General features: G+C 46.7%; 1 pseudogene; it reads left to right on the top strand.

Moving 5' to 3' along the window:
* The first annotated feature begins 268 nt into the window (after positions 1-268).
* On the top strand, positions 269-2,080 carry LOC120699330 (annotated as a pseudogene).
* Positions 2,081-14,262: the final 12,182 nt, after the last annotated feature.

Below are 14,262 nucleotides of genomic sequence, written 5' to 3' on the forward strand. Positions count from 1 at the left end.
GAAGCTGGCATGCCTCGACTAGATGCTCCCTTCGGTCATCGATGTGCTACAACTGACCCCACGACACTTGCGTTTTCTAGACTTCTCCAAATTGTCTAACCAGCGATGGATTACGAATCGACTTCCACTCAAAATGATCAATTCGTTACTACTCCCACATTTCTTTTTTTTTTGAAAGACACTAGCAAATTTATGAATTCGTTATTACTCCTATATAAGAACCTAGCAGCCGCAGCTAAAACCAATAAACACGTACACACGCACCACAATCATCGATTATCTCTCCTTTCGCATTAGCAACCGCCATAATAATGGCATGCTCCTCGGTGGTGCCCAAGTTCACGGTGCGCAGGCGACCGGCAGTGCTAGTGGTGCCGGCGGCCCCAACGCCTCGAGAGCTGAAGCGGCTCTCGGTTTTCGATGAGCAGGACTGTATGAGGGTCCAAATCTCCAACCTCCATTTCTACCGAAGGAACGAGTCCATGGACGGCAAGGACCCCGCGCAGGTTATACGGGACGCTCTTGCCAAAGCCCTAGTTCCCTACTACCCGTTCGCTGGACGGCTCCGAGAGCAGGATGGATGGAAGCTCGTCGTCGACTGCACCGGTGAGGGCGTTTTGTTTGTCGAGGCTGACGCTGATGTTGGCCTTGAGCACTTTGGTGATCCCCTAGTGCCGCCATTCCCGTGCGTCGAGGAGCTCATCTTTGACGTCCCCGGCTCTTCCGCTATCCTCAACTCTCCCTCTTGCTCTTCCAGGTAACATCTGGATCCTCGTCTTTCCTTCAACACTAGTGAACCTATTTTTAATTAGTAGGTGTAAGCAAAACAAAGAGAATTTGTGAATTTCATAATTCAGGTATGGCAAGTAGCGACAGCATGTTACTTTAGTGGGAATCTGACCATTGTATGCATGTCTGGTGTGCAGGTGACACGACTCACTTGTGCAGGATTCATCCTTGCGGTCCGAGTGAACCACACCATGGCTGAAGCACAGGGGGCGATGCAGTTCTTGGGGGCTGTGGCAGAGCTTGCGCAGGGTGCGCTAGCTCCATTCCCCCCACCGGTGTGGAAACGGGAGCTGCCGGATGGGCGCAACCAGCAACAACCAGCGCTGGTGCACGACAAGTTGGACGAGGTGCCGGGCAGTGACACTGATCACACCAAGGGCAGCAGTGTCATGCTTTTTTTAGATAACCCAGCGCTCCGGCTCGTCTCCTTCTTCTTCGGGCCTCGAGAGATTGATGCTATTCGAGCCCAGCTCCTGCCGCACCTTCAGAAGCGTGCCACAAAGTTCGACACCATCGCGGGCTGGATTTGGAAATTCCGCACGATGGCGCTGGCCCCGTACTCCAATGAGGTGATGATGCTGGTGGTGGTTGTCAACGCACGTGGCCGCAACACTGCCACGGTCGGCGGGATCCCCGTTGGCTACTACGGAAACGCGTTCGCGGTCCCGGTCGCCATGTCAACGGTCGGGGAGCTCAGCATGAACCCCCTGAGCTACGCCGTTGAGCTGGTGAGGAAGGCAAAAAACCAGGTGGACATAGAGTACATGCGGTCAACAGCCGACCTCATTGTGCTGCGTAGGGGGCAAAGTCCGCCCATCACCGCCGGCATGTTTTCTCTGTCGGACACAACAAGGGCCAAGTTTGACGATCTCGACTTCGGATGGGGCAAGCAGGTGTATGGGGGTCCGGCAGAAGCCGTCGGCGTCCCGTCCATTCCCTGGCTGACCAGCTTCCTGTTAGCCTCCAAGAACGCCAACGGAGAAGACGGCATCGTCGTACCAATGTGCCTGTCTGGCCCTGCTATGGATAGGTTGGTGGAAGAGATGAGCAAGCTGCTGCGCCTAACAACCGACGATGTGACCCAGCTGCACCAGCCTCACGTATTACCAGCTATGAAATAATTCACCATGTGCTGACTATGACCAAAATGAAACTTCATCGTCGCATAACAGCATGAGAATAGAGTCGAGTGGTATGCTATATATTGTACGTTTGTCTCAAAGGGTTCTATTATTTATCCTATATACTATATATACTGCATGGTATCAATAAAATAATGCAGTGCTCATTAGTTAACTTGCACGCGTCTTCTCACTCATCATCGTACCTGGATCGGGTAATAAATTCCAAAGATAGACCACTTCCAGTTGAAGCCTTTGCAATAAATTCCATTATTCAATCCAAATCCAAACATCTAGGTAATTTCCAAACCAAATGCTTTAAATCCATAACTAGGATAACCCAATAACAAATAAAGTCAGAATCACCTTCTCACCATATACTCACTCCGTACTCGAGAAGAAAGTCATCTGGATAGCGACACAGTCTCTAAAGCTTAACTTTGACTTCTTACTTTTATATAAATATTATCGCAAAGCAGTGTTATCCTAAACGCTAAACGGTAAACAGTTAGTCACTTGCCGTTTAGCCTATTATTCAAGCAAAACGGGTGTTTAAACAGACAAAACGGCTATTTAAACGGTCAAAACAACCGATTAAACGGAAACGGTGTACCACTGTGTAGCGTTTAAACACTGTGTAAACGGGCTAAACGACCGTTTAAGCAAACAGAGTCGCAAAGTGATATATCCATATTTTTATGAAAGTATTTTTCAAAAAAAAATCTATTCATTTTGAAACTGAACAACATAAAAATTATTCATAATTTATATTTTCAATGTTTGACCCAAACCTTATACAAAACGACTTTCTTTTCAACTATAGAGGGAGTATGTTTTTCTAAAAGATCAAGTAATGAGGACATCAAAAGATACAAGTGGGTACCCAATGATGTTTTTAGTTCAGTTAATTAATTGTGATGGTATTTCACTCTAAGTTCATTTCTCCTTCCAAATTATTTATGCAGAGTACCATTCTAATTTAATTTTATTAATTTTTCAGGTCGACCTAATGATCCAAAATATATTAACTTGCTTCATTTCTTTGGATACAAACTATTACTAAAGGCCCTTCATTTGTCCCGATATAGGTGGCTCCAACCGGGACCACTGGGCCCGGGTGCCTTCAATCCAAGTTGGAGCCACAACCATAACAAATGAGGGACTTTTAGTCCCAGTTAGAGGTTCCAACTGACACTAAATGTTCCTGCCCCCGGCCATCTAGTTTGCCATTGGACCCGGGAATAAAATCTTCATTAGTTCCGGACCCAACGGCGGTTAGAACAAATGCCAGAGATAAAAAACTATCCCTGTAGTAGTGCATTCAACAATAAAACATTGTTTTGGATCTCTTTATTATTTTGGAAAAGTTGTAAGGCTACCTAAAGACGTTACCTATGCAGCCCCCCCCCCCCCAAACTATTGTCCGTTAAATTTGACCTAGTCCAAATCAGAATAGCACATGTTATTATATTATTAATCTATGTTGAGGCAAATAAGTAAATGATATCTGTGGTGTACCGGAGTTGTTTGACTACAACTTTCCGATGGATTGAAGCGCACACATAGCTTTCACATAGCTGTAATGCAAGCAAAGCGTCATTCGGACTTTGGAGTGAACGAAACTAGCACGCACTCAGGTCGCATCAGCGTGCAAAGTATTATTTCCTCGCCCGGTAGTTGGTAGAAGGGATCATACGAAGAACTGCAAAATTTTGAAGACTCTAGAAGCTGGCTTGTTTGACTAATATGTCCAGAACCAATATGTCCCTCTGAAAAGCACCTGCAAAAAAAATTTCTGGTCTGGAATTAAACACGGTATTATTTCTTTTGAGCCAAATTGATTAGTATATAACTGCAGCTCCCATAAATAACATTATATTGTGCTTCGGCCCTCCTTGTTTGGACCAGTTGTTAAACAAATGTTATATATTTACTGGTGATGGTATACCTAACATAAGATGAATTGCAAGCCATAGAAATTTTGCATAATGACATTCAATAAAGAGGTGTCGGATCGTTTCCGGCTTACTAAAAAACATCAAGCTTTATTCCTATTCCAATTCCTTCATATGCCAAATTTCTTGCGTAGCTTTCAAACCGTTATAGACTTGGTCACTTCCATTGTCATCTATGTTTTGTCAAAGTCGACTTGTAACGTGGTGTAAGTTATACCATGTGACTCAACTTATTACATTTACAAGTCAAATCCCAACTTATAGTAACTTACGCTTACACTTGTGTTTAAGTCGTTAGCAGTAAAATTGACTGATACCATGCAAGGTCCATGGATTTTGCGCCTACAAATGGCACCGATTAGCCTGTGACGTAGGCACAAGCTTAGCAACTTGGTCATATCCCTTCATAGCATGCATTTGCACAATATATATTCCTCTCACTACTACGAAAAATATTTTTAGGGATAGGTAAAAGCGTATTTTAGGGTCAGGGCGGGCGCGATACCCGCCCTAGTTCTCAGAGCTATACCCATTCTAGTTCCATAGTTGGTGGTCGTTGTGGCCGTTGGAACTGTGTTGGCAATCGATTTCGGTGATTTTTACTGCCAATATTCCTTTGGATTTCATACTTTCAGGACCGTAATCCAACAAATTTTACTAACATTGACAAATTCCACAAGTTTTGGTGAATACTTGAATGCAGGAACGACATATCCAAAATTGAGCAAAAATGAGAGAAATCCCAGGCCGGCCGGCCTAGGCCAGGCCGGCCGGCCTAGGCCAGGCCAGCCAGCCTATCACCTGTGGATAATTGTCATGAAGCTTTGCTAACATGGTCCTGAGCATAAGATCAAGCCAATCCAAGGGTGCCTCGCACAAGAATCGCAAGTTGAGACCGGAAGGCTTGAACCAAGTCACGTTGGGTCCACTTTGCAGTGATAAACCAAAGAACCAAGACCCAAACCAACTTGAGGAATGAAGTACAACCATCCATCAACGTGTCAGAGTAACGGGAGGTCGAGATGTGTCAGAGCCAGGTTGACCGACCTAGGTGAGGCTGGCCGGCCCCTAACTGTGTGCGTTGAGCCAAAGCAACTACCACCGACTTTAGGAGAGAATCGGGAGTGTCCGCGAAGAGGTGATGGGAGATCCACGGAAACCCCAGGCCAGTCGGCCCCACTTGTCAGCCACTAGTGCTCCCTCTTAGTGTGGAAGTTAAGCACAACCGCCTTATACCTGCTTGCAACTGATGCCAAGCCTCGTACAGACCCTGAAGCACTATAAATAGAGCACTCACCCCTCACTTGTAACGCACACCATCCATTTGAGAAGAAGTGTTCACCTTGCTTACTTCCTCAGTATTAGAGTAGGGAGAGACTGAGATGAGAGCTTTGGTGAAAACCAATCTAAAGGAGCGGATCCGAGTTCTCTCGGTCTTACTTCATATTTTGTATCCACCTCGGAGGAATATATCTTTGAGTAAGTTCCTCGTCTCAACTTCAGTTTCTCGCTATCTTTACTTTCTGCTTTACTTACTTGTTTAGTTACTTCCTTTGATCTACGGGATCTTGAGTTTGTGTAAGTAGCAAGTTCTACTTATCAGACGTTGCTCTCTATCTAAGTACACGGTAGGAGTAAATAGCTCGATAGCTGTGGGCGTGGTGCCCAGGCTTGGTTAGCTGTCTCAGGTTGTGTTCCACCCCACGATATCGCTGTGGTAGGCGGTGACAGCCCTGTCCGTCTCCCTTGTAGTCCACCATGTTCGGGTGCTTTCATAGTAGTAGTTGCCGGCTGCTGTTAGACACCCTTCTTAACCAAGTTTGAGTCCTCCCCTAAGGCCGTCGAAGTAGATCAAGTTAGTAATAAGCACGTTAACTAGGTAGAACAGTAGGTTATCTGGAGTTAGACCCTCTTCCCTCTTCTCTTTTGGTGGGTCCGATCGAATAGTTCTAGATCTGGTCGAAGCCTTACCATTCCTTGGATTCGATATCCCAGGTATACTCACAGATGAAAGCTATAATCGGTCTTTGTGCGCTTGCGGAGTAATTCGTTTAGGATAAGAGTGCCAACAAACTGGTGGTGTGATGGTGTTGCCATGCATCACCTCTGGTTCATGGCTTGAACCAGCGGTGATGAGGCTTATCACCGCCGAGTCGTGTTACGCACCGGCGGTGATGAACATGTATAGTACAAAACCCCAATCCTTCTCCCTCCCACCACCATTCTTCTCCAACCCGATGACCATACCTCTCTCCTCCATTGTTGCGGCCAGATTTTGTCGAAATTCTCATGAAACCTTGCCAATCTTGTTGTATTGACTCCACCAACTTGTTCTAAGATTAGTAGCAATCAAGCCATTGGCTTTCTACGTATATCTATTTTCTTTGGATTATTGTTGCATTTCGGGATGAATTAATCATGAAGAGCTTTTTTCTCCATTTTAGGACCATTTCTCATCATTGGGGCTCCTCTTTTTTGTTATTTAAGTGCACCGGCTTGTGCTAAATTAGTGGCTAGCAATCCATTGGATTTGTACCCTTTATCTTAGGATTAATCATGGATTTGTGATTAATCGATCATAGAGAGTCTCGTTTTCTTCACTTTAGGACAATTTCTCTTGAACTCATCATGAGGGCTTCTATGGAAACGCGTTCGTGTTCCTCATCGCCATATTGACGATCGGGGATCTCTGCACGAATCCTCTGATCTACGGTGTTGAGCTGGTGGGGAAGGAGTAAAACCAGGTGGACATGGAGTACATGCGGTCAACAGCCTACCTCATCGAGATGCATAGGAGCAATGTCCGCCCGTCACCACGGTCATGTTTTCTCTGTCGGGCGCAACAAGGGCTAGGTTTGACTACTTTGACTTCTGATGGGGTAAGCCGGTGTATGGGGGTGCAGTAGAAGCCGTCTGCGTCCTGTCCATTCCCTGGCTGATGAGCTTCCACTTGGCCTCCAAGAACGCCAACTGGGAGGATGGCATTGTCGCACCGATGTGCTTGCCTGACCTTGCTAGGATAGGTTGGTGGAGGAGATGAGCAAGCTGTTGTGCCTATCAGCCGATATGACCCTTCTGCACCAGCCTCACGTGTTCCCAGTCAAGAGGTCAGCGCTATGAATAATTCACCATATGCTCACAATGACCAAAATGAAACTTCATCACAATGTAGGATGAGAATAGAGTCTAGTGGTGTGCTATTGTATATGTTTATCTCAAGTGGGTTCTTTTTATCGTACATACCACATGTTATCAAACAAAATAATGTGCTCATCAATTTACTTGCACGCGTGTTCTCACTCATCGTCATACCAGGATCACGTAATGATGGATTAACATCAAAGTCTAAGAAAGACAATTCCAATTGAAGTCCTTGTTATAAATACCATTATTCAATCCAAATCCAAAAATCTAGGTAATTCATTCCCAAACCAAATGCTTTAAACCCAGGACCAGGATAACCCAATAATAAATAAATCACTACTGGAAAAATGCACATTCCTCCGCGGCCGTTAGTACCGGTCACGGCTTTGGCCGGTACTAACGTGCAAATTTAGTACCGGGCCAAAGGAACAGTGCCCTGAGAGCCTATTAGTACCGGCTGGTGGCTCCAGCCGGTACTAAAGTCCGCCACCGACAGGCTCTGACATCCGCCACTGACAGCTAGTGACAACTGCCACGAGGAAATTTAGTACCGGCTTGTGGCTCTAGCCGGTACTAAATGTGGCGCGTTAGTACCGGCTGGAGCCACCAGCCGGTACTAATGCGCCCACTATAAATTGGCACCCTTCTACCTCCCCGAGCCCGAGCCAGTGCCATTTCACCAGAGAAGCTCGAGAGAGCCGTGACATAGCACGGCACACAATGATGATTAATACCTCAATAGCAACTCTAATTTCATTACATTTCAGACTTCATTGTAAGTGCCTGTGCAATTCGAGTATGAGGATATAATGATGTACATATTTACATTGTAATTGTAAGAGTTTTTTCAATCAATTTGCAAATTAGTGTGATTTATTTTAATTAATTTATTCAGATTTTATTGTAATTGTAAGAATTTATAATGTTGTAAAAAATAATAGTATTTTCCAGTAAAATATGGCTTCAGCAGCTGGAGGGAGTGGCACCGGTGGGGTGATCGTTGTGGATTGTATGTGTCGTGGAATAAAATGTGTATGTGTTGTGGAATCTATGTATGTGTTGTGGAATGCATCGTTCAGTATTTGTTATGCATTTAGTTGCATTATTTTAGCACTCTAATGATGTATTTATTGGGGCTCATATGAAAACCATCGAGATAAACATTGTGAAAGAGATAAACATTTTAGGCCCTGTATTCCTACACAATATGTTCCCTTTCGAGAGATACATGACAGTCCTAAAGAAGTACGTTCGGAATCGTTCTCGGCCAGAAGGATGTGTCGCCAAGGGCTATGGAACAGAGGAGGTCATTGAGTTTTGTGTTGATTTCATTGATGAACTTAGTCCGATTGGGGTCCCTATGTCACGCTATGATGGGCGATTGGAAGGAAAGGGCACACTAGGTAAGAAATCTAATATGCACATCCCTGAAAGTGAAATCCGCAAAGCAAATTTCACCGTTCTACAGAATTCATCCCTCGTGGCCCCATATATGGATGAGCACATCAATATTGTCCAATATGAAAACATAGGGAAGTCTGAGGCATGGATTACACATCATCACATAGATAGCTTTGCGGATTGGCTGAGAAGAAAACTCATAGGTAACAGCACGATTGATGTACAACTACAATGGCTTGCTAGGGGACCATCGGCCACAATCATGCAATACCAAGGATACGAGATCAATGGATATACGTTTTACACAAGAGCCCAAGGTGAAAAGAGCACGAACCAAAATAGTGGTGTGCTTATTGATGCAATAGGCCATGATGGAAATAAGGACAGCTACTTTAGTGTCATAGAGGAAATATGGGAGCTTTACTATGGCCCCTTGAAGATTCCTTTGTTTCGATGCCAATGGGTGAACCGAGCAGGTGGCGGTGTAACGATAGACCGGTATGGAATGACAATAGTGAATTTCAAAAAGATTGGATATAAAGACGAACCATTCGTCCTCGCCAAGGATGTGACACAGGTTTTCTATGTGAAGGACATGGCAAGCAAACCTAAGAAAAATCAAGGCAAGTCCGACGACGAGCCAAAACGCCACAAAGTTCTTCCAGGAAAAAGAAAAATCGTTGGAGTTGAAGACATTTCGGACAAGTCAGAAGACTTTGATCAGTTTTACGACCGTCCTCCATTCTCTGTCGATGTTGACCCTAGCATCTTGTTGTCCAAAGAGGACGCTCCTTACTTACGTCTCAATCATGATCAAGGGACATTCGTAAAAAGAAAGGTTGTCAACGTTCCATTAAACAATGATGTGTAATCATTATGTTATACTTTCATGTTCATGTAACCAAGTGATTGATGTAATATATGGTGTATGAAATAACTTATATTTTAATTTTTATGCATTTATATAATAGTTTGCACAGAAAACACAATTGAAACAGATATAAAAAAATTTAGACTCAATGCTACGTGAAAATTTTCCCGCCAGATGGAGCAGGTTAGTACCGGGCGATGCCCTTGACCGGTACTAAATGTGGCCATTTAGTACCGGGCCGTGGCTACGCCCTGTACTGATATGTGCTGGTGCCGGTTTAGTACCGGGCGTAGCCACAGCCCGGTACTAAAGTGGCACCCCTATTTATATAATACAGCCCCGGCCGTTCCCCCTCACCTTCAATTCTCGCCTTGTCACACCCGGTTTATAAAAGAACATAAACCGAGCAATCATATACGTGCCAGGATCAAGTCACACGTATATACAACAGAATGAACAGTATATCATAACACATATCACGTAAAAAGACATAATAAATCGAAATACGAATGATATTTATTACATTAATGACAAAATGTCTGATATAGCGGAAGCGAAGTACAAATACGATAAAAGCTCTCCGAAGCTGAGCAGGGCGCCACAGGGACGTCAACTGGGAGACGAACACCTAGAAGTCCTCGTAGTCCTGGTAGCGCTGGACGAACTCCCTCGTGTCGGCAGGAACTGAGCAGCAGTAGCGTAGCCAAGAGGAAAAAGTAGAGAAGAGGCAAGAGTGAGTACACAACTTGTACTCAACAAGTATAACACAAACTATGAAGCTCTAAGGTTGGCTGACTCAATTGCATTAGCTTTTAAGTGTTGGCAAGATTTTATTAAAGCTATTTACTACGAGTTGATGAATTACCATTAACCCAGTTACATAGTAATTAATCAGAATTAATCATGCTACTACTGAGAACCAAACCAAAACCAAGCCACCAAGGTAACCCCGAGAGGCACCTCCCTCATCGGAAGGAGACAACCCCACTAATCAAAAGGAGGATCTGGGCCGCTCATAACCGTGAGCACGGCTAGTATACCAGTTTTACACTCTGCAGAGGTTGCATATCTTTACCCACAAGTCGTGAGCTACGCCAGTTGTTCATCACACTTCCTTAGGTGAGATGACTAGCGACTCACTACGAGGCCTTTACAAAGAATCTCGTTGGTAGGGAGTAACCGCGAGGGTGGATCGGCGACTATGGAGCAGGTCTAGTGGGCGTCAAGACACGAAGCACAGACGAGGCCACTCAGCACGAGGGCCATAGAAGCTTACCGCCCCTGCCCCGCAGGTAAGTTACTCCAAACCAAAAAGATCTAATTATTATGCCAAGTCTATCCCATTCTAGCCTTGTGGTAGCGCTGTTGTCCCAGGTTGTCGCTCTATGAACCGGTCCTTATGGAGAGTGGCCAACCAAGCACTAAGCACCGTGCTGGCCCCCTAAGCCATGTTTCTACAAAAACCATATTTTAACGAGACGTGAGCCACCCAAGCACGAAGCACAGAGGGCCACTCCCAGAATTAAGTTCAAGTAAACCATTAATCAAATTAATTAAAAAGGACCATTATGTGTTATAGCACGGCACCTAGCACAACTAACCAAAATGCAACCCATAGGATATATATAAAGGATATAAAGTGGCTAGGAAAATCCTTATAGGCATACAATATTAAAATGCAGTATGAAATTGTAATTAAAGGTGATAGGTTGTTCATGTTATACTTGCTTTCCTCATACTACTCCTGCTGCTGCTCAAAGTGCTCGGAAGACGGCTGCTCCGGGTACTGGTAGTGGGGCTCCTCAGATGGATCAACGTCTACTCACGAACACATGGCCAAAACAATGCACAATAATAAGCATACAAGCAAATACTAACAAAAACTAAGAAACAGTACATCAATACATAAAAATAGCACACTAAACTGGTCTAAAACTATTCTACGCGTTACAATGATCGCGTGGATATAAAGAACGCCTAAAACGGAGCTAAAATGCATAATCTAGGCCAAAAACAAGTTCTAGGGGCTTATCTGCGAGAAAAACTAAGTTTCAGGGGGTTTTCTGCAAAAACCGAGGACTAAAATGTAAATAAAAGTTAAACTCAGGGGCTAGCGCTTAAAAACTCATGGGCTGGACTGCGGGCACTAAAACCAGGAAGGTCAGGGGGGTTTTGGGTAAAAACCAGGGCCTAGTTGTAATTATTTTTGAGTGGTTGTGGATTGCGGGTTGATTTCAAACAAAAGGATGGGCTCTTTAGAAAGATTGCCAGCCGAAGCGGTATCTTTGAATCAGGCTCGTTGGATCGCGATCTAGCGGTTTAGATCTAGTGGGGATGCGATCTAATCTAGGCCATTGCCTCCAGATCGGGCGGCCCAGGGTGAAGGGAGCGCGGAGCGGCGGCGCGTTACTGCCGGCGACGAATCCCGCGGCGGGGGATCACCGGTGATGGCCAATCCGGCGTTCCCGTGGCCGTTTTGGACAGCGGCTTGGCCCTGGAGCTTGTTCGTGGCACGCGTAGTCCACTGGGGCTCAGAGCGGGGCTCGACAGGGGTTCGGGCGGCGTGCGCGAGGGTGCAGACGGGTGTGCGCGGCGGAGCATCGCCGACGTGCGCTCGCGCGGCTGCTGGGGCGTGCTACAATCCAAGGCAGCTAGCGTAAAAGTGCGGCGGTGTCTCGGGGGTGCTCACCGAGGGTGCGGGATGGTCGGGGTCGCAGCGCAGCGGGATGTCGGCGGCGAGGTCGATCCGCGGGTCGTGGCGGCGCTTGAGGGAGAGGCTGCTGCAGTGGAGCTCCGGCGTCTGGATCCCGTGAATTGACTCGGGGTGGTGCTGCGGCAGTGTACAAAGGGTCAGGACAGCAGGAGCATCAATGTCGGTGGGAAAATTTCGGCGGCGGCAGAGTTTACCTGCGGCGCAGAACGTCGGCCTGGCGGAGCAGGGCGGGGCGCGGCATGGTTTGGCTATTGGTGTGATGGATGGGGTACGGGAGGGAGCCAGGGTGCGTTTAAGAAGGGCGTGCAGGGATTTGGGCGTGCGTGCCCGTGCGTGATTCCGGCGAGGATTGCGGCGGGTTGTTACCGCGCGGGGGAAACGGATCTCGTCCCATGATTTGGGATGAACCGAGCTCGGGAGAAGCTTCCAGAAGGGGTGCGCGGCTGGCGAATGGCCCTGCGAAGCCCGAGATGGCCCACGGGGCAGCGAGGCGCGGCGCGGTCGGAGCAGAGTCCGGCGAGGAAAATGGGCGGGGGAAGAGGAAAGAGCTGACAGCGGGCCCGTCTATCAGAGAAACGGGGAGGGCGACGCGCGCGACGCGCGCGGGCTGAGAGGGGTCTGACTCGAGGGGGCCACTGTCAGGGGCGGGGTGCGCGTCGTGCGGCTGCCTGCCAGGTGGTGCCGTGGCAGCGGGTCGGCTTGAGCTCGCCGGAGAGGGAGCGCTGACGCGCGGGGCCCAGTTGGCAGTGGGGCGCGCGGTGAGCTGACGCGGCGCTGCTGCTGGCGTGGACGCGTGCGGGCCGAGCGCTCCGCGCGGGCTGAGGCACTGGCGGGTGGGGTCAGGCACGCAGGGAGGAGACGGGAGGCTGGGCCGAGTTGGGATGGGCCGTGGGGAAAAGACGGGCTGGTTTGTTTTGGGTTTGGGTCCTCTTTCCATTTCTATTTCTTTTTCTTTTGCAAACTCACACAAACTAGTTTGAATTCAAACAAATTTGAATTCAAACTCCCTAGCACTCAACCAAAATAAACAAAATATGCACCAGCATGAATGCAACAACAAATTTTTAAACTTAGACAAATTTTAATTACTTGTGAAACCAAAAATTAGATTAAATGCCAGACTAAGCAAAATAAATCTTAGAAAATTAAATAAATCAATTAAATTTATTATTAAATGCTGAAATTTAAATTAGGGTGTTACAGACCCTACCCCCTTAAAGAAATCTCGTCCCCGAGATTTAGCTGAGCTGGCTAGCAAAGAGATCTGGATAGGTCTTCCTCAACTCATCTTCTCGCTCCCATGTAGCCTCAGCTTCACTGTGGTGACTCCACTGAACTCTGCACATCTTGATGCGTTTGTTCTGAGTAACCCTTTCTGATGTCTCCAGAATCTTCACTGAATGCTCAGTATAAGTCAGATCTTCCTGCACATCTACTCCATCCAGTGGTGCCTGCTCCTCGGGTACTCGCAGACACCTCTTCAGCTGAGATATATGGAAGACATCGTGAACTCCTGAGAGGCTGAGAGGTAACTCCAGGCGATAAGCAACTTCGCCTTTCCGCTCCAGCACCTTGAATGGCCCCACATACCGAGGTGCTAACTTCCCTTTGACATTGAATCTGCGGATTCCCCTCATCGGAGACACCTTCAGGTATACATGATCACCAACACTGAAAATCAGGTCTCTCTGTTTGCCATCTGCATAGCTCTTCTGTCTGCTCTATGCAATCCTCAGATTTTGTCGCACAGCCTGAACCATCTGCTCTGCATCATCTATGATCTCAGGGCCAAAGAGCTGCTTCTCACCAATCTGATCCCAATAGAGAGGAGTCCTGCACTTTCTGCCATACAATGCCTCGAAGGGGGACTTCTTCAGACTGGCCTGATAGCTGTTGTTATAAGAGAACTCCGCATAAGACAGGCACTTATCCCAACTAGTACCATACTAAATAGCACAAGCTCTCAGCATATCCTCCAACACTTGGTTGGTTCTCTCTGTCTGCCCATCTGTCTGAGGGTGATAAGCCGTACTGAAACGCAGCTTCGTATCCAAAGAATCATGAAGCTGCTCCCAGAATCAAGAAGTAAACTGAGACCCTCTGTCAGATATAATCTTCTTGGGCACACCATGCAAGCAGACAATCCGAGAGATGTACAACTCTGTAAGTCTAGCACCGGAGTAAGTAGTGTTCACTGGAATGAAGTGAGCAACCTTCGTCAATCGATCCACTACTACCCATATAGAGTTGTACCCTTTCTGAGTACGA

The sequence above is a fragment of the Panicum virgatum genome, chromosome 3K (genome assembly GCF_016808335.1).
Source record: "Panicum virgatum strain AP13 chromosome 3K, P.virgatum_v5, whole genome shotgun sequence".
In the NCBI taxonomy this organism is placed as follows: domain Eukaryota; kingdom Viridiplantae; phylum Streptophyta; class Magnoliopsida; order Poales; family Poaceae; genus Panicum; species Panicum virgatum.